At 34.2% G+C, this 27,091-nt stretch overlaps 1 protein-coding gene across 4 annotated transcripts in view; it reads left to right on the forward strand.

Annotated features, from left to right (window-relative positions):
- The window catches only part of LOC128681071 (nephrin-like), a 298,109-nt gene that overhangs the window by 150,814 nt on the left and 120,204 nt on the right, over positions 1-27,091 (forward strand). The window lies entirely within an intron of this gene.

A 27,091-nucleotide genomic window follows, 5' to 3' on the forward strand; every position in this document is an offset into this window, starting at 1 on the left:
TTATTATTTAATTAATTATTGCGATTTGTGATGTTGTGGATAGGAGATGAAGCGACGAACGCTGCGGTAGTAGTCCAATGTCACTGAATCGCGTTGTCCTATCGAATTTCCATACAACGGCATCGACCGTAGACAGGAGTTAAAACTACGGACTGTACCGCACTCTTAGAGATGAGCTTGATTAAAACCTTTTATTTAAATATCTGGCCGAGACCCGAATAGATTTCATTAATTAACACATAAGAAAAACATTATTAACGCCACGCAAATTAAAAAAAAAAACGATCACATTGATAAATTAACGAAACCCGCCATTTTGTGTATAAATTAAAAACAAATCGTGTTCAAACAGAAGGGGATTTAAATAAATTCTGTTTGGCGTGTAAAATCGGTTGCCCAAAAACCGTTGGCGGGATAATTATTTCAGAAAACCGGATCAAAACCAGTAGCAATTTCGATAATCCGCACCTTCGAACATAGCGATTGTAACACGAAATACATTGCTCTTACAATTATAAAACACTGTTTAACAGTAATATAATCTCTTCTATATCTCTGGGTTTGTCTGAAACAGTGGTGGTTAAGATCTATGGATAGAAAGATCCCAGATACTATGCCAGTTATATTAATTTTAATACAAATTTCAGGATAAAATAAATCGCCGGAACTGAATACGATCGACTCGACTTGAAGACTCGATAGAAAACATCCAAAGTAGTGACTACTTTGGATTTTTTTATCTATTGAGAAAATCTTATTTAAACATGTTTCCACTCTCTTCAGTCCATTGAACATGTAATCAACTAAACACATTTCGAATTACCAAACCTTGTAATTTCCGACATATTTTCATTTCAAATACCTCTATTTTATTCACAAAGCCCCTTAATCAATCATATGCCGAAATAATCTGTAATCAGAATTTAAAACTCAATAAAGAGTTTTACATAATATAGAATGTTGCAATTCTCGTACATCCAACATAAATCTAGATCACCTTTAACACCGAAAACGAGCGATATTTTTATCCTGAAATGTTTCCGTATACTAACTCGATACCCGAAATTGTTATTATAATGCTTTTCAGCGAGTAACAAGCCAATATTACCTAATTATTGCTGGAAATATACCATCTCGGCCTAATTCCATTCGCATTATCATGATTATAAACAATATTTAATGTGATGGGATCAGTGTGTTTAATAATGATGGACTTTTAAAGATTTCAAAGCTTTCGTTTTTAATAGCTCATTATATTTCATCTTTACAGCCTTCTTATAAGTCTTCATAATTCTTTTCATCATACTTGTCATATGTGGCGTGTGGTTACGCCCTAGAATATTACCACTCCATATCTGATACGATAAAAACAAATATATTTGATTTAACTAACCACGTTCCAAGTTTCAGTTCAATTTGAAAAGGGATTTGGCCAAAACTTGTAAGATTTGATTACAAACCAACTTCGTGATAGATAATACCACAGATTCGTCTAATCCCAATCACAAATACCAACTAATATTATAAATGCGAAAGTAATTTTGTTTCTTACCTCTTCACGCTTTATCTACAATTCATCTTCAATACAATTCATCCAATTTTCTTGAAATTTAGCATACATGTTGCTTGAAGTACGGGGTAGGACATACCTTTCATCCCGTAAACGTACGAAGGCTTTCATCACGGAAAAGTAAATGTGGAAAATACACGCGGGCGGAGCCGTGGACGAAAGCTAATATACACATAAACTAAATTGAAAACTTAAGACAGACGGACTGACTGACAGACACACGGACAACAAAGTGATCCGATAAAGGTTTCCGTTTTTACCTTTTGAGGCACGGAACCTTAAAAACTAGATCAAAATCGGTTCGTGGTTCATCCGTTGGCAGCTCTGATGCCACGGACAAACATACATACATACACGTTAAACTCGTATATAAACTACTAAACGATGGTGAAATTTCATGGAAAGTCGTCTAAAATATATATAAAATACTAGATGTTGCCCGGCGCTTCGCTCCCTTGGGAATTTTGAGATAAAATGTAGCCTACAGCAATCTTGGATAATGTACCTTTCTAGTGGTGAAAGAATTTTTGAAATCTGTTCGGTAGTTTCGGAGATTACCCGCCTCAAACATATAAACTCACAAAGTCACAAACTCACAAACGGTAAAGCTCTTTATAATAATAGTATATATAGTATACTTACACACTTAATTTTATACTTATATAATTAAGTGTGTAAGAATATATTTTGATGAAGCCATTTATTACCAATCAAGTAATTGCTATTTCAGCCAAGAGTTTGATTGTGTAGTCCTTTAATTAGCGGGGAAACAATAAACGAATTAATTCCTGAAATCGCCTACTTTATTGCTTCAGGACTTTGAACTTTGGTATTCACCAAAACAAAGTTCAAATTCCAAAAGCACTGAATTAATCATCATCCTCTGCAGCCCTCCGTGACCCACTGCTGGGCATAGGCCTCCATCCGTCTCCGCCAACCATCTCTGTCCTGGGCCATCCCCATCTAGTTGTTGCCAGCAATTTTTTTACATCGTCGACCCATCTTCATTCATCGTCGATCCATTTGGACGACCTTGGTGGCGCAGTGGTAAAGTTCTTGCCACTGAACCGAGAGGTCCTGGGTTCGATCCCCGGTCGGGTCATGATAGAAAATGATATTTTTCTGATTGATCCGGGTCTTGGATATTTATGTATTTGTTATAAAATATAGTATCGATGAGTTAGCATCTCATAACACAAGTCTCGAACTTACTTTGGGGCTAGCTCAATTCGTGTGATTTGTCCTAATATATTTATTTATTTATCTAGCCGCCGGATGTCCTACGTTCTGTTTTCCAGTTCTGGGGTACCACTCGGTTACAGCTTTACTCCACCTTCCACTGCGTTATTATTTTTAAATGGGCTTCGATTTTAGAAATAGCATTTAAAAAATAGTTCACTATTTTTTTAATTTTAGAAATAGCATTTAAATTTTTGAGCACAATTTTTTAAATGCTATTTCTAAAATGGATTGAAATCCACTACGTCGGAATGTCTAAACTATGTCGGATTTGGCATACATTGCTGGGTTTTCATTGCGGTAAATAATACTCTCATATAGACTACAGATTCAGCTTCGGCATCTGAATTTGGCGAGGCGATAGTGAGTAACGGGCATTTAATTTACACTTTTCGAGGTTGCATTTATAACCCCCAAGGTTATAGAGTAGTTATTTTAGGGCGGAAACCACACAATTAAAACGGCTGATAATGATTTGCGATTATGGTCGTCGTCTTCACATAAAACAGCATGCCATCTCCCTTTATTATTGTTATCATAAATATAATTTAATTTAGTTTTAATTAGGAAGTGCGATGCGGGTATGATTAGTGTTGTGCTTACAGTGAGTCAACCGAGTTTACGATAATATCGATATCATCGTAGACTTTTTGTAACACATAAAAAAAAAAAAATTTACACTCAACGGCCCACACCACACAAACACAAAAACGAGCACGATTATTCTATCTATTACAAATGTTATCAAAATTGCAGTGGTTGGTTTATCATGAAAACTTCGGACAGACAATATTACTGTGAATTTACATTTTTAGCACAAACAAAAAAATCTTTTCAAAAGTACTAACAACCGAGCATCACAAAAATCTTTACAATTTCACAAACATTATGTATGACAGCCATGCACTTCCGCTGTCGATAAAAACTATCGATAGTTTCGCATCCTTAGCAATTCTTCCTAATAAGGTGTAGGGCGCAACACGTGGCGTTCATTTTAATTATGAGACCTCTAACTCAGTAATATACTAGGTTGAGTAGAAAGGGGGAAATAAACAATACCACACAGTATTACTATTATTGGGAGTAGTCTACGGGGGTCCACATTTATTTAAGGTTGGTGCACACCTATTGCGTAACACGCGTGCGATGTTTTGTATGAAATTGTATAGACAACTTCTTTACATTTCCATACAAAAATTAAGTCACGCAGTCGGTGTGAATTGGACTTTATTTCCCCGTCTCGTATTAATTAAATTTTTTTCAGTGATATACCAACGTCAGCAAAGTAGAGATGTTTTGTCTTCATTGAAATAAGCTGATAAAATCGAAACAGAGGCGTGCGATTCGTTATATAACGATTTTTTTCCAGTGATTTAAATGCGAACCAATCACAGTATGACATTGTGACGCAGCGACAACACCTCGCTAATAATAAAGTTTCTTATTTAAATTTGAAAGTATTATTTTTGCTCAAAATATAACATTTACAGACATAATATACGTAATAATACTGGCCGCTAAATTCATAGCATAACAACGCCTGTTGAAAACAATGAAATTAATTTCCCGGTTGTTGAGATAGCGTCAATTTCAATTCCAAATTCAAATTATGCCGAAATCACTAAGATTTAATTTCGACTTTGACCCGTACAAATTAGGGTTGAAGTTCCTTTGTGTGCCGTTACGACATGTCTGGATTATAAGGCACTAAAGTTGGCACCGTTATTTTTGTAATGAGCTTTCTTACTCAGCCATAATAGGTTGCTATAATTTTGAAAGATTCTTTTTTTGAATCGCAGATCTTATTTGGCACATCGTTGGTTTAGACATTTTAATAGCTGATCCTAATAAATACATATCATAAATAAATCCTAATCCTACGGGAATGACTATTTACCGGGATTAAATGTATCTAAGATGTTACCCCGGTATATAAGGTATATAATAACCAAATTTCAAGCAAATCGGTCCAGTAGATTTCGAGTAATGCGCGTTCAGACAGACAGACAGACAAAAATTTCTTAAACTATATTTTCGTCATTTATATCAGTAACTAAGTATATTCCATGAAGAGTTTAAAAAAAATCCAATGTACAAATTTGGCCTTTCTTCAATTTTATTATATGTATTGATATTGATTATTGTATTGTTTATTTAATTGTATTCGCTTATGAACTTGAATGTTTGAACATTAAAATAAATGACATAATGAGTAATTTTACATACAACAGCTTAAGAAGAAGCTTGATTTTATTTTGTGAACGATTTTTTTCTCGGATGACGTTGAGTACAATTTTTTATAAAAAATACCATTACCATCTCGGATTTTTTCAAGCGCGGTATCAATTGATATTTGATATTTGATAAAAATATCAAAAAATATATTTTTTTTAAATTTTGATGCGCCTAGAAGCCGTAATTACTAGTGGAGCCACTAGTGTTTTTAAATGTTAAAGTTTATATAGTACTATCTCTTTCATCTGTGGTTCAACCTCCGACCAAAAAAAGGTTATGTGTTTGTTATATCTTGAAAAATACTTTACTTATTGATGTGTTAATTTCACCGATGATTGTTTAATGTGCTTCTTCAAAAATACAACATAAAACGAAAATTTTGTCAGGTAGCCTATCAATGCGTAATTAATTAGAAACACGGAAACACATAAATGTTTCTCTTATAATATCAACAGTTCATTTATGTCACACGGTTCGCTAAAGGGGCTATGTTCTAAGAAAGCATTAACCTTTGAATTGAGTGTTCAAAATTTTGTACTCCGCTAATTAAGAAAGTGGGTACGCACGTTTCATGGAACTAAAGATTTCGACAATGACTAAGTGTATTTTCTAATTAAATCTTTAATATTATAGATCTATAATATTAAATCTATAATGTTAAATCTATAATATTAAATCTGTAATGTTAAATCTATAATATTAAATCTATAATATTAAATCTATAATATTAAATCTATAATATTAAATCTATAATATTAAATCTATAATATTAAATAAATAATATTAAATATAATATTAAATCTATAGAAGTAGTAATGTAGCTACAAGATTTGACTATTTACGACATGTTCGAAGGGCGAAAGTAAGAAATTATGTAATATGTGGTTTTACTCGAGCGAAGCTGGGACGGACTGCTAGTAACGACATATATTAACGGGACATAGCACGAAGTTACTTTTTTATATAATGTTGCTGACGTTTCAACGACCTTGCATTTCCCGCGGTCGCAGCCAGGTTCGTGCTAAGGTCATGCTAATTCAAAGCGCGAAAGCTTAACAAATACTAATAAGCTTTGAAGAACTGGCAACTATATAAGCGTTTTTTTGTTTACACTAAGGAACCCTAAATCACGCAGTAATAACAATTTAGCGGCCGGAAAGTCGTAATTATTAATTTACGGCCGCTAACTACTCCATAACGACACATCTTTATTATGTTTCGGTGAGAATGTGTGCGTAAATCATTGCTTTGGTCGTTAATGCTGACTTTTGACGAGTTTGATATAAGACTGCAGTAAAATCGGAAGGAAATTGACTCAAAAATACTTAAAACTATAAATATAGTACATTTTTCTTCATTCTTATGACCTTGGAATAGAGTACCTATTCTTCTTCTTCTTCATAGTCGTATTCCTCAAAGCTGAGGGTCGTGGTCATTACGTGGAATGAAACACACACAACAACTTTCTTGGCATTATTAATGGAGTGGTTTACTATTGCCTTCTCCATTTCACACACACAAGGTAATAATAATCAACTAGTGTGCAGGTTCCCTTACGATGTTTTCCTTCACCAAGTACCTATAATACAGCATAATTTGCAGTGGAGTATACACAAGTTTATTCGTTAGACAAATTATAAAACCCCCGACTTTCAATATTAATTTCGCTACAACTTTTGAACGGCTGAACCGATTTTCATGAAACATGGCTAAGAACACTCGAGATAAAATTATCTATGACACAAAAAAAAACTAAACGAAAATAGGTTTATCCGTTTGGGAGCTACGATGCCACAGAGTGTTCTGTCAACTGACCCCGTTAAATCTGGACCCGCGGGATCAAATTCATTTTGAAAATAATCGAAAATAAAAGTATTCAAAATCTCTCTTTCATGTGCGCATCCTTGTTTACTTCATCAGCCATAGAGCATCGGAGCCCAAGGTCTGCCTACTTCTTTCTAGGTTCTAGCACGAGCAAATATTATGTACTTTACTTGTGATAATAGATATTTGTTTGCGGTTCTGAATGTGTTGTGCCCGTTTCTGTTTATGTCATCGTACCAACGTTTAAGCTTAGTGTTTAATGGGGGCCGTTGAGTGTTGACCCTTTTACAAAGCGGATCAAAAAATAGGTCAAGTTACCACCATCACTAATTTAATTAAAAGTTTGATTACGCGGAGCTTTCTTAAGTTTAATCAAAAGTTTTGTACCTTAAGGAGAACTTTTGTCGTTTAAAAAAAAATATTTTTATTTTGCAACTCTAATTCATAATTTGAAACTTCTAAAATAATAATAATTATTATTATTTAAGATTGAGCTAGCCCCATGGTAAGTTCGTGACTTCTGTTATGGGATACTAAATCAACGATACTATATTTTATAACAAATACATATATAGATAGACATCCAGGACCCGGGCCAATCAGAAAAAGATCATTTTCCATCATGACCCGACCGGGGATCAAACCCGGGACCTCTCGGTTCAGAGGCAAGCACCTTACCACTGCGCCACCAAGATCTTTAGCATCATAATCTGATCAATCATATAAAGTTAAATAAATCATCATTACGTACCTACATAGCATAAAACAAATCCCGCTGTCTGTATGCTTGGATCTTTAAAATTATCAGATAGATTTTGATGCGATTTTTTTAATAGATAGAGTGATTGAAGAGAAATGTTTATATGTTTTTAATACTTCACGCATTGCAGTGCGAAGCCGGGGCGGGCCGCTAATTTATGATAAAAATATGTCTTAGTCACCCTAAATCATATCATAAAATGTGTTCGCACATATGCAATTTCAGCCTTTGTCCCTTTTTTACAAGCTTTTTATTTAGTTTCACTTGTGCCGATGTTTGCTTGTCTGTCTGTAATCAAATCCAAGTTAGGATTCCAAGTTGGATTTCTCCTGCTTCCAGTTGTCCTACAGAGTTGAAATTTCCTACGTCCCAAAAATGACAATTTTGTAAAAACTTTATTTGATTCTACAGAGCAAACAATGATACATAATATATTCCGAACTCTGCCGTTTCACTACGTAATTATAGGCATATATGTAGAACAGTGGGAGCCTTTTAAAATTCATTAGAATCGCCTTACTTTTGAGTCCAAATTATAACCTTCCGTTCAATACACACCCACGCGTAGTGGTTACGACAAATATTTACCAAAAAAAATCGACACAAATATAACTAAGAGCACGGCCCTATCGCCCATAACATACTTCGTCCTTTGTCTCGCATTGTCCGTCAACGGACATGCGAGACGGAAATTGTCTGAACTTCGACATACTTTGATTCACGTCAGTTTTAAAACCTATGTAAAACAACGAAGCAAAACGACGCAAGAAGGCCTGGGTGCTATCAAGAAACATAAAACAGTCATTGCGTCTATGTTATCTCTTTTTTTTACACGATGTTTGCACGATTTGGGAAAAAGAGACAGCATTACTGACGTTAGGTGGCAGGTCTTTTGATTCTCAGACATGCGTTGTGAGCTGAAATTTTTGAGATTATAATGGCCAGAAATTCATTATATGCCCCATAGATAAAAGAAAATATGCCCACATATCATCATTGAAACATTTAATGGATTTATGCAAAATAGTAGGAACGACTTTGAACATAGATATAAAGGACTGACAGAAGCGCCCTAAGTCAATATTTGCAGGCCCTCCGGGCTTCGAATTTCCACTGAATTTTGTACAACGTGTAGAGATAAGGACGGAATTAGATTTTGATGTGTAGGTAGGTGTGATGTAAGGTTTCACTGATGTTTAACTTGTTAAAGACAAAAGAACAATAATTTGAAATTTTTGGAGTTATTTTCTATTTGTATCTACTTTCGCTCCTGATTACTTAATACGAATTACTTAATCGCTTCTCACTATAGAACCAATCACATTGCGGTATGGTTGTCGCGCGTCACAATGGCCTAATGTGATTGGTTAACGAAACGTGTCAAACAGTCAAACGCAAACAGTCTTTAAACCGCCGAGACGAGATACGGAAAGAAACATGTGATAACATATTTGGTTGAACTAGTTAACTAGGAGGACAGAAGATGAGACCGTATACTTCTGGACAGGAAACTATGGATACGTAGAGAAAGCAAGGGAAACCATCTTGGAGTGACGCCACGACTGAAGGCCTGTAATTCTATAGAAAGTTCAATAGATCAAAACGCGTCTGTTCCTTCCGAGATCTGTGAACAAAATGATTGATAGAAAGCACCAAGACTAAATGGCAAAAACGTCCAATTGTTTTTCCTTCAACTCCTTTTAATACAAATAAACTTCTTCTGTTAAGATTTACGCATCCTTTTATACTGATTGTTTTATATAAAACGGGAATAAAACCTTTATAACCTTCCCAATAAGGGTGGAAATTGCTTGGATTATTTGGCTATAAACTTAGTATTGTCTTTTGTCCTCGCTATAGGGTTTCTTGACGATGTTCGATTGTTTTTGACATTGATACAATAAGAATTAATTATTTAATAAATATTATTTGTATTTGAATTATATTTGCGCGTCGTTGGTGTTGTCATCTCACAGAATAATGGCTGTATGCATCTAAATATTCCAGAGTGAGACGGACCTGCCTTCGACCGAGTTACATGTTTATCATAACTAATTTATAAATGCGAAAGTAAGTTTTTTTATTTGTTTGTCACCTCTTCATGCTCTATCTACTCAACCAATCTTCTTGCATACGCGTAGTTTGATTGAAGTAGAGTACCTTTCATCACGGAAAATTAAGGCGGGCGAAGCCGCGGGCAAAAGCTAGGATATATAAGGTACATTCACACACACGTGAGCATATTTTTATTTGGTGCCAGATCCATGGTGCATCTGTTAGTCTTTGAAAATAATGAGATGAAAAAATTCTGGAATCATGCGGGAATTCCCACTCCAGATTTTTTTCGTCTCATTATTATTTTCAATTATAAGTTAAAAAGCATGTTTTTCAAATCCATTTAATCTGTAGTCTTGCCCATACTGTACCTCCTTGCTCCATAGAAGATCTGAGATCTAAATTAATACAATTTGTCTGCAATTTCGACCGAAACGTAGAAGAAGAATGTGTACCTGAATGCATTTCCTTCCACATATCTAATTTTATTCAAATAATATATAATACTATTTCCTTTCTCGTACATCTATCTCGACCGCGAGTTTCGAATTCGATACGCTGCCGAAGAATTCAATTCTTCGGCACCGTTTCTTTATTATTCGCACATATTTATTTCTCGTATATTACAGTATATTACAATGTTCAAATCAATAAAACATATTTTAAATCGTTTTGATTTCCTTTTACGACGTGTTTATTATTATAGTGATTCGGTAAACATGAAAAGATCGAGTATCGATAATACTCGGCCTACGCGTCGAGTCGAGAATCGATTGACAAACATATCGCCTAACGTACACGTGTTTGGCAGTTGAATAGTAAAGGTTTGAATTAACGGGACCGGGAGTTCGTTAGTGTTGGGAAACAAATGTATCGCATTTGTTTTAAATTAATAAAATTCTACATGTTTTTTAATGAAGAAACAGGGATATTAAATAGGTATTTTTATAAGTTTATCAAGTACCAAATTTTTCACCTAAACGAGACACGATACTAAATCAATAATTTTATCTTTAATTTGGATAACTCAATACCAGCAAAGAGTTGTTTAACTCAACTAAAATCTAAAACTTAGAGAAGTTACACTCTCGTGATATCAATTAAATGTTATGTTTATATATTCCCTTATATTGTAATAGAAACTGCACCTGAATTCTATTCCGAAACCGTAATCGCGAAGTCGTTATTATAATCCACATTCCGACACGCAAATAGCTGTATGTATATACATTTTATGCAACCAACTTGATTTTTTGTTCCTATTTAAGAGATCTATGCTCCAATTTTAAATATTACACAAACTATTTTGTTCCTATTTAAGAGGGCCATTGATCGAATTTTAGTTATTACATAAACTATCATAAACGCAACGGTTTTTTTTTGTCAATTTAACAGAAAGATCACAAAACCGTAGTCTGCAGTTTTATCGATATCGAAAGTCTGTAAACATGTCGCAGCCCATCACTACAAACACCCGGAGATCTACACGGATATCGAATAACAAAGTACCGGCGTTCACCCACGCTAACCCCCTCCCTCTCGCACTTATAGCCGCGTAACACGAGTAAGTAGGTGAGTGGAGTAAGGATATATTGAAAACTTTAAAGTGTCTTGTGGGAATTGGAACGGGTTAGAAGTGATTTAAATTGATGTCATCTTATTGGTGGGTTAAATCGCTGCTCACTAGCGCCGCCATCACATTTTTATCAATTTACCAGCTGCACTCCGCGGCGATACCCACGGTTTATCATATCATATCTGTATGGATGGCATCCCGGTTGCGTACGAGGTTGTAAAAAAAATACCTTGAAATTTTAAACATTCTGCTGTAATTTTACGACCGGCCGCCTGCCCGTCGTCAACCCTCCTTGGGTATGCTATTGTTGCCTATCAGCTGCCTAGGCTGTCTCCCTTAATCGCCTCTTACGACATCCACGGGAGGATATGGAGTGGTCCTATTCTAAGACGGAACCACTCACCCGCGCTTTATCATTGGTTTTAATTATTTAAAAAATAATAATTACGTTTTACTTTAAAAAGCGCCATTCAAGCGGTCAAAAGTCTGTTAGTAATCAGACTTTTTGACCAAATCCTATGAAGACTATAAGAATTATTATACATTTTGGTCACCTAACCAATGACCGACGGCCATATTGCGTGAGCGCACAAATCACTGCGCTACAGAGCTCCTCAAATTATGATAACGTACTGCCCAAGTTATATTATTAACAAAAAGGTTACAACTAGGGTTCAACCCTTTGACCGCAAAGTTTCCAGACGTAATAGAAAATAAGTTGAAAGAACTGATCAATTTTACAATAAAACCGGCCAAGTGAGAGTCGGACTCGCGCACTAAGGGTAATAAGGGTCCCGTTTTAACCTTTGGATACGGTACCCTAAAATGTTCAGAGAACTGATCACGTTTACAAAAATTAAAATAACTAACTTGTATATACTGAAATTTTATTTTTCAGCTTGCCATTTATGAGGTACTGGAGCTGCGCCCCGGGGCTTCGCTCCCGTGGGAATTTCGGGACAAAATTACCCTATGTGTTAATCCAAGGAATCAGCTACCTCAATACCACATTTAATAAAAGATGGCCCAGCCGTGACGAAGTAACAAACATACTCACAAACTTTCGTCTTTATAATATTAGTGGGATAGTAATAGTGAGATTCTAGAAGATTCTAGAATATAATAATAATGATTTTAGAAGAACACTCTCGATTACATTTTCTTACAAACAAAACGTTTAGCTGATACGATGCCGATTTACAGACAGACACATAAATATATTAAACATATAACCTTCTCTACTAGGGCTTTAAAAAAACTGTTATCGATTTCCAATTACCGTAAACTTCTTAATTACATCAACTATTCGAATTGATTGAGATTCAGTCATTGTTCTGGAAAGTTCTTCTCAAAGGGGAAACAGACTGATTATTCAAAAAGTCCCAAGTTTATTATGACTAAGTTCCGCCCATGACTTTGCTTCGTAAATCTTGTTTATTGAGGTCCACCCGCGGCGGGAGTGTGCCCTTTTGGTATTTCTGAATTTGATTTTTCGGCGAATCGGTTTTCTGATAATGTCGTGAGAATATTAATGAACGAAATATGGAATCAGATAAATTGTGAATATAGAAAAAGGTATACTAGATGAGGAATATTAATATATTCCTATATATAGGAATATAATATATGTAGGAACTTTACCGTGGATATTTACCACGGGAAGTAACAGTTGGCATATAAATGTTATATGTTTTACCTCCCGTCAGCCCTCATTATGAAATAAGAAGTTTCGACGAGCCATAAGTACTAACATCGGAGTAATATAACATTTTACGGCATAAGTGGGTGCTTTTTGTCATAAAATAAACTAAGGAGAGCTTTTACGACGCTCATGGCAGAGGTTATATTAGCGGGTATGCTTATATGGAAATGGGTCATGCAGAGAATAGTTAATTTGAATTTTTTTTATCACATTTTTTACTAGTTATTGTGTAAGTCAAATAGGTTTTTATCAGGGGCTACAACGAGATATAAAACACGTAGTACGACATTGCGTCCACATGTTCTTTCTTTTTTACACGATGCGTACACGATATGAGAAAAAGAGACAGCATGTGGACTGTGGACGTTAGTAACGTGCTAGGTACCTACGTGTTTGTGTTTCGTGGTAGGCCTTGTTGATGTTTCGAAGTTTAGTTAAGTTTGTTATATTAGTTGTATTTTGCAATATTAATGATCGTATCGGTACGGAACTCCAAAATCTATTAATCGGGGCTAGGGTGCTTGGTCTAGAATAGTGACAGCAAGCAAGAATCGACATCTTGTAGCACATGGGAATAGATCTGAAATACTTATTATTTAGTTCATACAAAAATGCTACTATTTACGGAACCTTCGAACGATTCTAACTCTCACTCGACCGGTGTTTTATTATTTTCTTCTTTGCTTTTTAAGTTATTCAAAACGCAAAAGCGGAGGAGAAACGATTTTCATACAAACTTTCACACCCCCATTATAGTCATATCAATTTGAAAAAATAGGCTATTTTTGAAAATTATAAGCATACCAAATTTCATCAAAATCAGTCTAGCTGTGAAGCCGTGAAAGCGGAACAGACATACAGACTTTCGCATTATAATAAGTAGGTATAGACGTGTAGTATATGGATGTTAGTCATTCGTGTATGAAATTAAAAAGGTCCCAGTTCCAAGCGCCCTTTATTAATTGTTCTTATAGAATATCTACTGCTTCTCGACGCTAATTGATTGCGTTCGGAGGAGGGACGGAAATCAATCTTCTAGGGGCGAAGTTTTTCGTTTTTAGAGTTCCGTGTTGGATGAGGAAGCCTTAAGATTGATTTACTATTTGCTTTCTTTGGCACTTTAAAAATGTTGGTGTTTATAATATTTATAATTTTATATTAACTAGTTGTTCGCAGCGGACTTAGACCGCGATCGCGAACACAATAAATTTTTACAAAAATTGTGATTATTTCAAAAACGACTTAACCGATTTTGTTGTCCGACGAACTTAAAATTTCTATTGATAGATCCTACATACCTTTTCAATTTCATCAAAATCGAACCAACGGTTCGAAAGTTATGGGGTTACATACATAAATATACAAAAAAATATTTTTGTCTTAAGTTCATTTGTAGACCACGCTCGCTTCGCTCGCTCGGTCAATTATTGATGTTGTTAAATCTGTCCTCTTTGTAATAAATTTAATCATCTGACTAAAAATAATAAAAGCAACCTTTTTTTTTTACAAGCTTTAATTTAATTTGCAATGTAACTATGTCTCCGGTGGAATCGTGCCTAACTAAATTTTGAAGTATTTTTACCCGATTGAGCTGAGATTTATTATTATGATGGTGCATCCAATAACGGCTCCGAACGTGGGAACTTCTCAACGGTTTACTGCGCGGACATGATTTTTTCTTAAAAAACTTATTTTGTTTTAACGAACCTTATACAATACGAGTAGGATCACGCTTGAAGGTTTTGCGAATTATTTTTTTTTGTGTGCTGTTTTCCGTTTACGTAGTAATAAATTCATTACTGCGTAAACGGCAAACACAGATTGAGTTTCTCCAGTCAACTTTAACGTTAACTTTAACCCAATCTTAGTTGCCTTTTTATTATTAATTATGGATTTTTTTACCTTCCCTCTTAATTTTTTGTTATTATAATGATAAATTATATAAATACGAACATTCTCTTGCAGCAGTGAAGTTTAGTAAGCAAATACTGGAAGTAGCGTCGTCGAGATGGGTCATTGGATAAATGGCACTTTTTATGTGGACCAACTTTCCTCAGTGGATCCTGTCAAACTGCCAAACTGCTGCCGGAGTTGAAACTATTTGAGATGGTGCCGATTATAGGCCAGGAAACAGGGAACATTTTTTTTGTCAAACATTTATTTAAATATATTTTACTCAAACGTAATGCAAGATCGTAAATATAAGACGGTAAATTCAAATCAAATTTGTTTACAAGCTAGAAAGAACTACTAAAGACTTAATCGCACCTCCTTTCTATCTCAGGTTGGTCTAATAGTTGAAACTGGTGGAGAATGCCATATGGCGTTCAGTACATATATATTTTTTGTAATTTCGTGCAATAAAAGTTTTTTTTTAAACAAATGAAGATGAAATTCGATGGTATTTAGGCTTTAGTTAATTTTAGATTGTCGAGAAGAATGAGTGGCAAGAATGTACCACCAATAATGACCAAGTTGGATATGGCTGAACGATATCAATATATTGTTACCATTATGGCCAGAATGCAAAATGGTAAGGGAAAAAGGCGTCCTTGTCGCTAGCATTGGGATACGACAACGCCAGGCAAGATAAAAATATTTCGATGAAATATTAATTTTCGTACAAATTTTCGATGAAATATAATAATGTTTTTGTAAAAATTATATTAATTTTTCTGACAGTGATTTTTAAATATTTTTTTTTTACCCAAAATACACTTAAATCCAGCAGTTTTTATTAAAAAACGTAGTATAAATATCAGTTTTTCTATATTACATATAGTATTTTTCATGTGAAATTCTCACCGTACCTGAGTATCTTTTATTTATCTTAGAATAATATCAAACTATTTATTTGACGACCTCGGTGGCGCAGTGGTAAAGTTCTTGTCACTGAACCGAGAGGTCCCGGGTTCGATCCCCGGTCGGGTCATGATGGAAAATGATCTTTTTCTGATTGGCCCGGGTCTTGGATGTTTATCTATATATGTATTTGTTATAAAATATAGTATCGTTGAGTTAGTATCCCATAACACAAGTCTCGAACTTACTTTGGGGCTAGCTCAATCTGTGTGGTTTGTCCTCATTTATTTATTTATTTATTTATTTTTGTAGTGAAAACTTCTTTAGCGACGTCGTGCACTTTTTGTTAAGGGTAAAAAATGTTTAACTCGCGTCAGGACACGTGACCCTGATCGAAAATTCGTAATTCGTCAAAAGTGCACAACGTTAATATTCAAGTTTTCACTTCTGTCGGCACTCCCGGAGTGCAACACGTTTTTTTTAAAATATTTTTTGATAAGATAAATGACAATCAGTTACATTTTGATTAATTAGATCATTGAAAAGTTTCAGCCAGCCTTAGACTATCCTGCAAAACTTCATACGTCATACAAAATATTTTCGCAAGAAATTTTTGTAATTGAGTCTACTGCATATGAAACATAAAGTATGATTTACGATGTAATAGCATTAAGAAAATGTACATACCTGATGAAACATTTTATGTTGATTGGAATCGAGAGAATATCGGACAAACAGATTTATATTATCTTTTAATATAGATATGTAATATTCGCCTTTAACTCGCTAGTGTTAATTTTACAAGCTTTAATTTCAATTGCAAATATTTGGAGCCGAAATATGTACACACATTTTATTTGGATGATCTGTTTCTGGGTGGGATACCCAGAAACGGCTCCCGACGAGGGAGCTTCTCAACGGTTTACTGCGCGGACATGATTTCTACGTCACGCATTGACTTCAATAAGATATCTCTGGCAACAATAAAAGTTCTTGTCAAAAATGTCTGTTGTGAAAAATTTTCAACTAATGTTTTTTTTTCTTTTCAGGTAAGTTCTTCAGAATTATATAACTTCGTAACGAACATGGAAAGTAATCCGCTTTACCTCGTAAGTAAAAATGTTATTTAAAGGTCACCTTCTCATTTTTTGAAAATTTCAATTTTTAATATTCAATCTACAAATATATATATTTAGGTGAAGTGACAAGATGACTTGTGATCATATTTATAGCTATAAGAAATTTTCGCGCATATAATAAAATGCAAATAATTTTATCAATATTCATTTGTTTATATAATTCATTATACATTATATATATATATATATATATATACATTCTTGTATACATACAGTTGAGAGTACAATTTGTCATTTTTCGCTTTGACAATTTGCGATCATTCTAGTCACGGTTGTATATAGTTTTCCAAATTTTCTTTTTCTACCAAAATTTTTAGTGTTGAAAGAAAAAAAAACATTATATTATGTACTAGTTGTTGCCCGGAGCTCCGCTCCCGTGGGAATTTTAAGATAAAATATAGCCTATAGCAATCTTGCATAATGTACCTTTCTAATGATAAAAAAAAATTAGAAATCGGTTTCGGAGATTACCCGTCTCAAACTTACAAACTCACAAAGTCACAAACGTTTACCTCTTTATTATAATGGTATATAGATCTATATATTTTTATTTATTATAGATAAATTCCCGCTCGATTCCAGATTTTTTTCATCTCATTATTATTTTCAAAAATAAGTAAAAAAAAGCATGTGTGACATGCCATTTAAATAAATATATATTATATTTAATTATTATAAGTATTTCTATTTTTATTTCATGTATCTGTTTACTCATATATTTACTTAGTGTTGTTTATTTATTAACATTTAATATTTACACCCATCGCAATGAATAGTCTATCAGGTTTTCCCGAAAGTTGACTGGTAGACAATTCTTTTAGCATTAAGTCCGCCCTTTGTACCATATCGGTAAATAAAGTTTGAATAAAATAAAATATCTCAAAGGTAATATAACTAAGATTTAAGGGTGAATAATTCGATACACAAATCAGATTCGATAATTGTACAATTTGATATATCACCACTCAACAATCATACAAGAAACTGACGTGACGTTGCAAAATTTGAGTTTGATGAATGGAAGGCATAATAAATCATTGATATAATGGAATAATCTAGAACTTAGGCATTAAGTATGATAGCAATCGTCTTGAACGATAAAATGATTTATCAAAAAATATATTGTATTAAAATTTTGTTCCAAACATTCATAATTTAAGTTTCGGGTTATTGATACTGAACCTACTGCTCTCACCTTTCGTGGCGCGTATTGCATAAATATGTCATTTATATGTATTTTATTTATTTATTTATTTATTTAGGCACATCAACAACATAAACACAAGACAATAACATTTTACATATTGATAACTTAACGTAGTGTTATTACAGTACATTTATGACAGACGTGCCCAACATTCTATATCAATTTGCTACTAATTACTATATTCGAGAATACATTTTAACAAATATTACTGATTTAAATAATATTATCAAATTAATAATATAGGTATATTGAAATACAAATTGAATACTTAAGCGAATATGTTCACTTTTAAAACAGTTTTTCTTTAGCATTTTAGGGTTATCAGCATAATATATATCTAAATCGAGAAGTTTGTGAAAGTTATTAAATGTTTAAAGTACATATGTTTAAAGTACACAGAAAAAAGTAGTTTTGTTCTTTATGACAAGGACTACGGAATTACTTTTGTTATTTATCAAACACAAAAAAACAATATAAACTCGCCAATATTGTGCGAAGTTTGCCAAAAAAATCTACCTTTGTGTTGTTCCTTTTTAACTATGCGGAATATCTAAGCAATTCTAAAAAGCCCCAACAAAAAAAAAGACTCGTTTCATGAAACAGTCTGAATTCTTAGGTAGGCTTTCAGAAGAAATTGCCCCACTTTGTGCCACAGAGTAATTGAAAAGCAGAGCTGGTATTCAGATGAAATTGAAATGTCCTATTTGCGAACTAATATATATTCTATTCATTGAGGTTAATCTTGTGCAAAGATTTATAGACAGGCTTTTAAATTAAATTTTTAATTAGAGCCGCTTTCTCAGTTCACGAACACCCAATTGGATGTTAGATATTATAACAAAAGTTTTTCGAATGATTGCATGTGCCTTAAATGTCAATTTTACGCTGGCGTGTGCTTTTTTTGTATGGAGTGTCCGTATTTGCCGTTTGCAAATGTATACAGTCCAATGCATTGTAAATTCGTCGCTATTACCACGGCATCAAGATATATATGCAGCATAGCATGATATGCGGTTAACTGAACGTACACATGTATAAGTTCTCAAATAATAACCTTAAAATATAATATAATTTCGGCTATTGCTACTAATTATTCGAATTTTGACAAATCTGTGACGTAGCTCTACGCTGTGACAGAGTGCATTATCTCAACATTTTAATTTGGAATAGAAGTTCTTTCTTAAGATGGCGACCCACTTGAGGTAAGCTACGTCGCGTATCGGTAAATATAACTTTAATTTTTTTTCATATTCTTCAACGGATTTCGTACGAGGCAGTTAAAAGTCTATTCGATAGGCCACAATGGCATTCCCAAGGAAGGTTGACGTCATGCAGATGGCTGATTGTGAAATCGCAGTTGAATCTTCAAAATTATGGTTTATTTTTTACGCCGGCCTTGGACTTAACGGTTTATTTATTTACCAACGTATGTACACGAAACAGAATATATAAGACAATGAAAAAGTGGAATAATAGTACATAGTTACTGCTTATTTCTAAAGAAATTTCTTCCAGCAGACCCGATAGAGGAAAGGGTAAACAGTTCGTATGTCTAGTTGTTTCAATAAAGAGCTTTCATTTCGCGTTTGTTGTTGTTGTTTGTTTCATGTTTTTCACATTTGGCTATAACACGCGATGAGAGAGAGATAGTTCGTCTGGCTATGCTGTGCGAGCTATAAGTTATGTTGGTGAACTGTCGGCTTTATATCCATCTCCATCTAATCTTATGAGTAGACTGAAATTGGCTTTTTTCAAACAAATGAAGTCTTACCCAACCGTCAAATGTGCTCTATTATTCTGTACTTGGAAAAAATACTGCAGAAATATATATATATATATACCTCGGTGGCGCAGTGGTAAAATGCCTATGAACCGAGAGGCCCCGGGTGTGATCCCCAATTGGCCCGGGTCTTGGATGTTTATCTATGTATTATGTTATTTATGTATTTATTAAAAAATATTGTATAGTTTAGTTAGTATCCCATAAGTAACACAAGTATCGAACTTACTTTCGGGCTAGCTCAATCTGTGTGATTTGTCCTAATATATTTATTTGTTTATAAGTTTTCAAACTTATTCGTGTGATAATAAGCGAGACTTTTATGAACTCACTAATGTGTATGGGACTACTTGCCACTTGATAGGTTGGGTTTAGACAGTTAGACAGTAGTTTATAATAGCTATCGAGTGATTTTAAATTCAAGTCACCTAAAGGCACCGATGTGACGTCAGGTGTCTTTAGGTCGGTAGGTACCGATATAAACGTGACAAGTAGTGTACTGTACACACACTAGTGAACTTAAACTGTCAACCAGCGTGCAGTCCTCACGAATCACTATATTTTCCTCCACTGGGAACTAGTATTGATACTAGCGGCCCGTCCCGGCTTCGCTTGTTATATTATTATATTAAATACGCCTAAACCTTCCCCTTGTATCCCTTTATTTAAAAAACCTGCATCAAAACTGTTGCGTAGTTTTGAAGATTAAAATATACATAGTATGCATTCATTTATAAATCCTATCATACTAATATTATAAATGCGAAAGTTTGTAAAGATGTTTGTTACTCTTTCACGCAAAATCTACTGGACCGATTGTTATGAAATTTGGTACACGGGTAGAATATAACCTGGAATAACACATAGGGCACCTTTTCTCCTGAATTTCTCATGGGAGCGAAGTCCCAGGGCGAATTTTGTTATTGTTTATTTGTATAGTCAGTGAAGCCTTTTTGAGTTATATTATGTAGTGATGAAATCGCATTTTATTAGTGGAATGGAGATTATTTAGGTAAATAATTCCGAATTCCATCTCCTACAGCCTTTCCCTAAGGTCGTCAAAGGTCATAACTCCGAAGATGCTGGCGCACAGCCAAAATATAAGCGTGACTGTACCAAGAGTGACTTCCCATGTCTCGTCGAAGTTGGGGAATTGTAAAAAATGTTTATGCCCGCCATATTTCTTAGGCTGTGACTGAGTAATTGTAACAGATGTGTGACGCTTTTAGATTGAGTTTGTTTTGTGTTATAGGACTGTAAAAAAATGTGGTCATCTGATTATATATAATCACCGCTGTGCAGGAACAACTGCATCACAGGAGCATTTCAGAAAGATGCAGGTTTGTTAACTCCCGACGCAAAAAGAGGGGTGTTAGAAGTTTGACCGCTAAGTGTGTCTGTCTGCGTACGTGGCAACGTGGCTCATCAACGGGCGAACCAATTTGGATGCGTTTTTTTTTTATTTCATAGCAAATTTTTATGCGGTGGTTCTTAGATCTGTTGATCAAAATCGGTTCAGCCGTTCAAAAGTTGTAACGAACAGAATATTGAAAGTCGGGGGTTTTTTAATTTGTATAATATAACAAATAAACTTGTATGTCTGAGTGTTTCTCTAGAAAAGGACAACATCAAACAATACTTATTTAGCTCCACAAGTACACAAGGTTATTATAAAGAAAAGTGTTCACATTTTTTTGACAAAAGTCCTTATCTTCCTCTGAATATCGTACGCGACTAAGGGCCTAGCCTTGGTAGCTGGGAGGCTACAACAGCATTAACAAAGAGGGTTGTAAAACGACAGCCGAATCTGCAAATTAAGGACCACGGTCGGATTTTAAGATTCGGGTTGTCACAGAGGCGAATGAAACAAAAAAACGGGAGAACGAGAGAGATTCATTCTGTGTTTTAGCCATTTTATATTAGTATAATAATCTTCGGTTCCCGCGGGTTAGTCATAACTTGCATTTTTCCATTGCGGTTCCGTAAATTCTTCTGCGAATAAACCAGAAAAGAAAGGAAGGAAATTCGAAATTCTTTCTTTAGTCGACTTAGGATATTTTCTCTTTCTGTGTTTCCTTCACTTAACAGCTTATATTGGGCTTTTTACTGTTCGCAAATTTGAAAACGTCAAACTTGTACAGTCGTATACAAAAGTATAGCAAAGATATTGTACATATTTTTGATCCCCGACGCAAAAATAGGGGTTTTATAAGTTAACGTGTCTGTCTGTGCATCTGTGTATCTGTGGCGTCGTAGCACTCAAACGGATAAACGGATTTTGGTTTAGTTTTTTTTTGTGTCCTAGATAATTTTATCTCGAGTGTTCTTAGCCAATGTTTCATGAAAATCGGTTCAGCCGTTCAAAAGTTGCAGCGAAATTAATATTGAAAAGTTTTTCTTATTTGTCTAACAAATAATTATTGTTAGACAAATTAGAAAACCCCTGTTATTCCCCAGAAATAATATTTAATTCTATAGACTTAAATATTATTTATTCATATAGTAGTCAAGTGAAATAAATAAGTTTTCCTAACCTAAAAATATGACGCTTCTCATTTCAGCAGTCGTGTGAAGAATTACGACTTGCCGCGTCGAACTTTCTCCAATTTCGCGAAACATTACATATTACATAACGCTACGAGACATTACATCAGCAATACTATTTCTACGGCAGATCGTAAAATTCCTGACGCAGCCATAAATAACAGGGTGTCCATAGACAAGAAATACAACGACGATAAAGTGGCAAAAATGGCTGCTACCCAGGGACCGTAAAAAAAGAAATTTGGCACTATGTTTCGCGATCTTGAATTTCGAAGGGCAAGAATGGCCGACATGGTTCGATCTTTTAATTGATTTAGAAAAAAATTTATGAAATGGTACTTAGGCAGTTCTCTAGCACGCTATGTTCATGGCTTCGGTTCAAATCATGGATTTAGTAAGTACTTCGTACAACTAATTCGTGTAACTTATAACTCCTTTGTGAATGGTGCAATAAAGAGTTTATCTATCTATTTAATTCCATGGTTCAAATATATTTCAATCAACGGAAGCCATTGACAATTATTTGCCAAATATATAAGTAATTGGTTATTTATAAATTAGCAATTTGATCAAACGAACGACGTATCGTATCCTATTTATATCTTTTTCTTGTACAGTCAACAGCACATCAACCTACCAAAATATATTGCAAACTCGCCGCTATATATGCTGTTGACTGTACACGCCAATACCTCTTTTTTTCTTTTTCTTTCTACTGGAAGAAATTTCTATAAAAATAAGTACCTACCTTTGTAATTACTTTCCTATTTGTAAGTTTTATATTTACACATATTGTGTACATAAATACATACATAAACAAAATAGCCCCTAAAAATATTTATGATTTTACGTAATCATGTTACTTGTATATTTCCGGAATTTCCTATTTTCAAGGAAAGAATTTGTCAGAAATATAATTTATTTGCCGCACATACGTCTTGGTATACACTACGGTTAGTATACTCAACACTATAGCCCCCAAAGACGAATTCAAGCACTTATTATAACTGAGAAGAGAAAGTATTTTATAACGTTCTGTGATTTTAACGATACAAATAATAATACTTCCAATTTCGGAAACCAAACAAATGCAACAATAACAAGCAAACATCAAGTCAAACAGCTATATAACTGTTACTGCCGTGAAGCCATATCACGGAATCAATAATTTGTTTTCTGATTTCGTTTACTACTTTCTCTGTTTCATTTGCGCGTGTTTTCGGTTGCATTCTCTGCTATTACCTGGTCTGGAGCGCAGAGTCCGACTTTGGAATCGCCATGCGTCAACTCGTGTTTGGGTGCCGCCAAGTGTCAGTTCGATTGTCATATACTATACATATATTACTATTCGCTTGCGATAATAAATGGATTAAACCACTACAATTCTGCGATATCTGTTTGAAAATCCCCACAGATTATACATTAAATTATTCCTAAACTTCATTACGTTTAAAGGTTGTGTTTGCCTCGGGGAAGTGCCTCAAGGTCACATTCAGAGGTCGCAGGAGTTCGGCAATCAAGGGTCTGTTTAAAGTATTTAAATATATTAAAAAGTTGAACTACTTAAGTGAAGGCGCAATTTTTGATGGAAAACGAAATGACATCGTAATATCGATAAATATATATATCGATAAATAACAAATAGTAGCTATTGACCGCAACAATTGTTTATTAGTACAGTGATTAACAAAAAAAGATCGTTTCATTAAATTTTTAAGTATTTTTTTCTTTATTTATTTACATTTTTGAATTTAACAATTAAATATAACATCGATGTTCGATATCAAGTACATGTAATTCCAAAGTTTGGCATTAATACAATCTACATTTCAAACTCACGTGGCACACGATTAAGATTCGCTGGACCACCAACGCAAAAAAAAATCGCATTCATTTATTACATACCACATTAGTACACAAAGTACACACAAAGTATATAAAGGGCGTATCCAACATAATGAAATGTGAGTCATTCCTTTTGTGTCTCGTTGCAAACGGCAGCCACACAGTGGAAGACATTATTTAGCCCATATTTGGGCCTATTGTTGTCAATTAATAATTTTTAGCTGACCGTACCTATAAATTCTGCTGTTTGGTGTCTATTTATATAACTTATCAAGTTTGGTATTACAACAATCTAGAGATTTGAACTTTATGATATGTATTCTCTTTTTTTTTTTAATGTTTCTCTTCATAGTCGTATTCCTCATGGCTGAGGGTCGTGGTTATACATGGAATGAAACACACAACAAATTTCTTGGCATTATTAATGGAGTGGTTTGCCAAGAAACAAAATGCTTAAGGATCAACCAGTGTGCAGGTTTCCTCACGATGTTTACCTTCACCGGAGGCAAGTGGTGGTCGATGAAAACTACTATACATGAGTCAGATTGGTATACAAACTCATGTGGCACGAGTAGGATTCGAACCTGGCACCTTTCGATCCACAGACTTAACCATATACAACACCGCTTCTAATGTTTACTTATCTTCTAAATCCTATGGAAGACCATAGCATAGTGAAGCGGCTATAATTGTCTTCCAATATATTCTTAAGAAAGAATATATTGGAAGAAAATTATAGCCGAATAGCTCAAACAATCTATCTAAATTATATGTCGTGTGTGATTTATTTTGCAAAATTAATTTTAAAGGAAATAACATAAAAATAACAGTTTTAAGTCAAAAACATCGCCTTCATGTAAATCAATGCAATTAAGATAAATTCAGCCTGAATTAGCGAACATTAAGAAATCATGAAAACAATTGAGAATAATGGGAATTTATAAATTACTTTTGTGCACGTTCTGTATCCTATGAAATCTGTTTGAAATATTTCAATTATAATATTCCGCGAACCTATTAAATAGAGGATAGAGATAACGGAGTCATTTTGGTTCGACGTCATCACTTTAACAAGGGCATAATATCAAATGAAACGAAAATTAAAAAGACTGGCTTAAAAACTGTGGAAATAGCCTCAGGTCAGACCTGTAAATCATATGAAATTAATATTTACTCTTGTCGGAAACTTTCCAACACACAAATTAATGAATACACGAAGCAAGACATCAAACCCGACACTACCGAAAAACTCGGAATTCCGAATTTGAAAATTATTAAAACACGTAAAGTGTATAAATCAACGCCTACACTCGAACAAACAGCGTTCCCAAAAAGAGCGCGTTCCAAAAAATACTCATTGTTCTTCGACGTTCATTTTTTTTAAAGATAAACCTGGCACATTAGTTGAAGGCACACATTATTGGGGCGACCTCCCGCTGCGCCTTTATGCTCAATATGAAGGTTATATTAACTCAGTCCTGCCTGGAATAAAAATGAAAAAAAAGTCTATGGTACGACCAACACCTGTTTTTAATTTTGGAACGCTTTGTGACTGGCACCGCGAGTCTGTTATGTTTTAATTAATAGATGAAATTTGGATAATTAAATTATGAATTTTGATGAGGATTCTATTACGATCATTTTGTTAGGCATTCAAAGACTCACGGTTACTATGTAATATTAGAGGAAGGAAATAGTCAAGACACGAAACAAAGTGAGCATTATTTCGAAAAGTTAAAAAGAAATTGTGACACGAGTTATGTCATTAATTTTTACAGAAAATGATCGACTGTCAAAGATTTGAAATGTCATCGTATAGGTGAGAATTAAAAAAAAACCGTCCTATTTTTGTGCTAGCATTCCCGACTATCACAAATTTAGCACGAGACTCGACAACGACATTTCTTCTCACAGATCGTTCTAAAATGCTAGCAGCTTTTTCAGAAATACTATAGTTTAAAATTTTACGTGAAAAATTGCCTGCGAGTAATTTCTGAATTAATCTTGAAATAGCTTTGATATGTTTAGAAAAATCTTTTGACCATTCAAGCGTAAAATGTAATTTAAATTATATGCCTATGGACATTCTACTGGCAATAGATCTGGCTCCATTTAATTACGAACGTACCCTGAATTCGGAGGATTTATCGTGCAAACAGGATTTTATTTAGCCCCCAAAAGCCGTAAAATTGTTTATTCCAATGATAATAAGAGTACAATGAAATTTTTTAGAACTGAAACTTTTATCGCGTGAGATCTGATCTATATAAAATATTTAAAACGTCGAAAAGTTTGTAGTCGACAAAGATTTTAGTATTTAAATTTCTAGGATAATATACCTCACATCACCTATATTTTTTCATTCAAAAAAATGTATTAAAAAGTATTTTTGGATGAAAATCACGTAATGATGAATGGTCTTTTTCTTTTTCTTCTCCCTCGGTTTTTATTTAAGGTTGACGCCTAAGTATTATTTTTTTAAATAAAAAATGTAATTGCTTAATGTTTACTGTTCATAAAAATTAGGAAATAAAAACATTATTTCGCGTAACAAAAGGCAAGAACCTGGTGTTTCAATGAAAGGCGCACAGGCGTCACTTGAATGGGCGGAACTCATTTCGTTTGACGTTTGGCCAAATAACCAACCTTTTCCTCACTCGTCTGCGTCAGCCTGGCGTACGACACACAACTTTTGTTACATAAACAATCGCTTATGAGGTCAATCGACTATCTACATCTATTTACCGCCATAGAGCGTCGGAGCCCAGAGTCCACTTTCTTACTTTTTCTACTAGCACAATATGACTGCACAT

The sequence above is a fragment of the Plodia interpunctella genome, chromosome 26 (assembly GCF_027563975.2).
Source record: "Plodia interpunctella isolate USDA-ARS_2022_Savannah chromosome 26, ilPloInte3.2, whole genome shotgun sequence".
In the NCBI taxonomy this organism is placed as follows: domain Eukaryota; kingdom Metazoa; phylum Arthropoda; class Insecta; order Lepidoptera; family Pyralidae; genus Plodia; species Plodia interpunctella.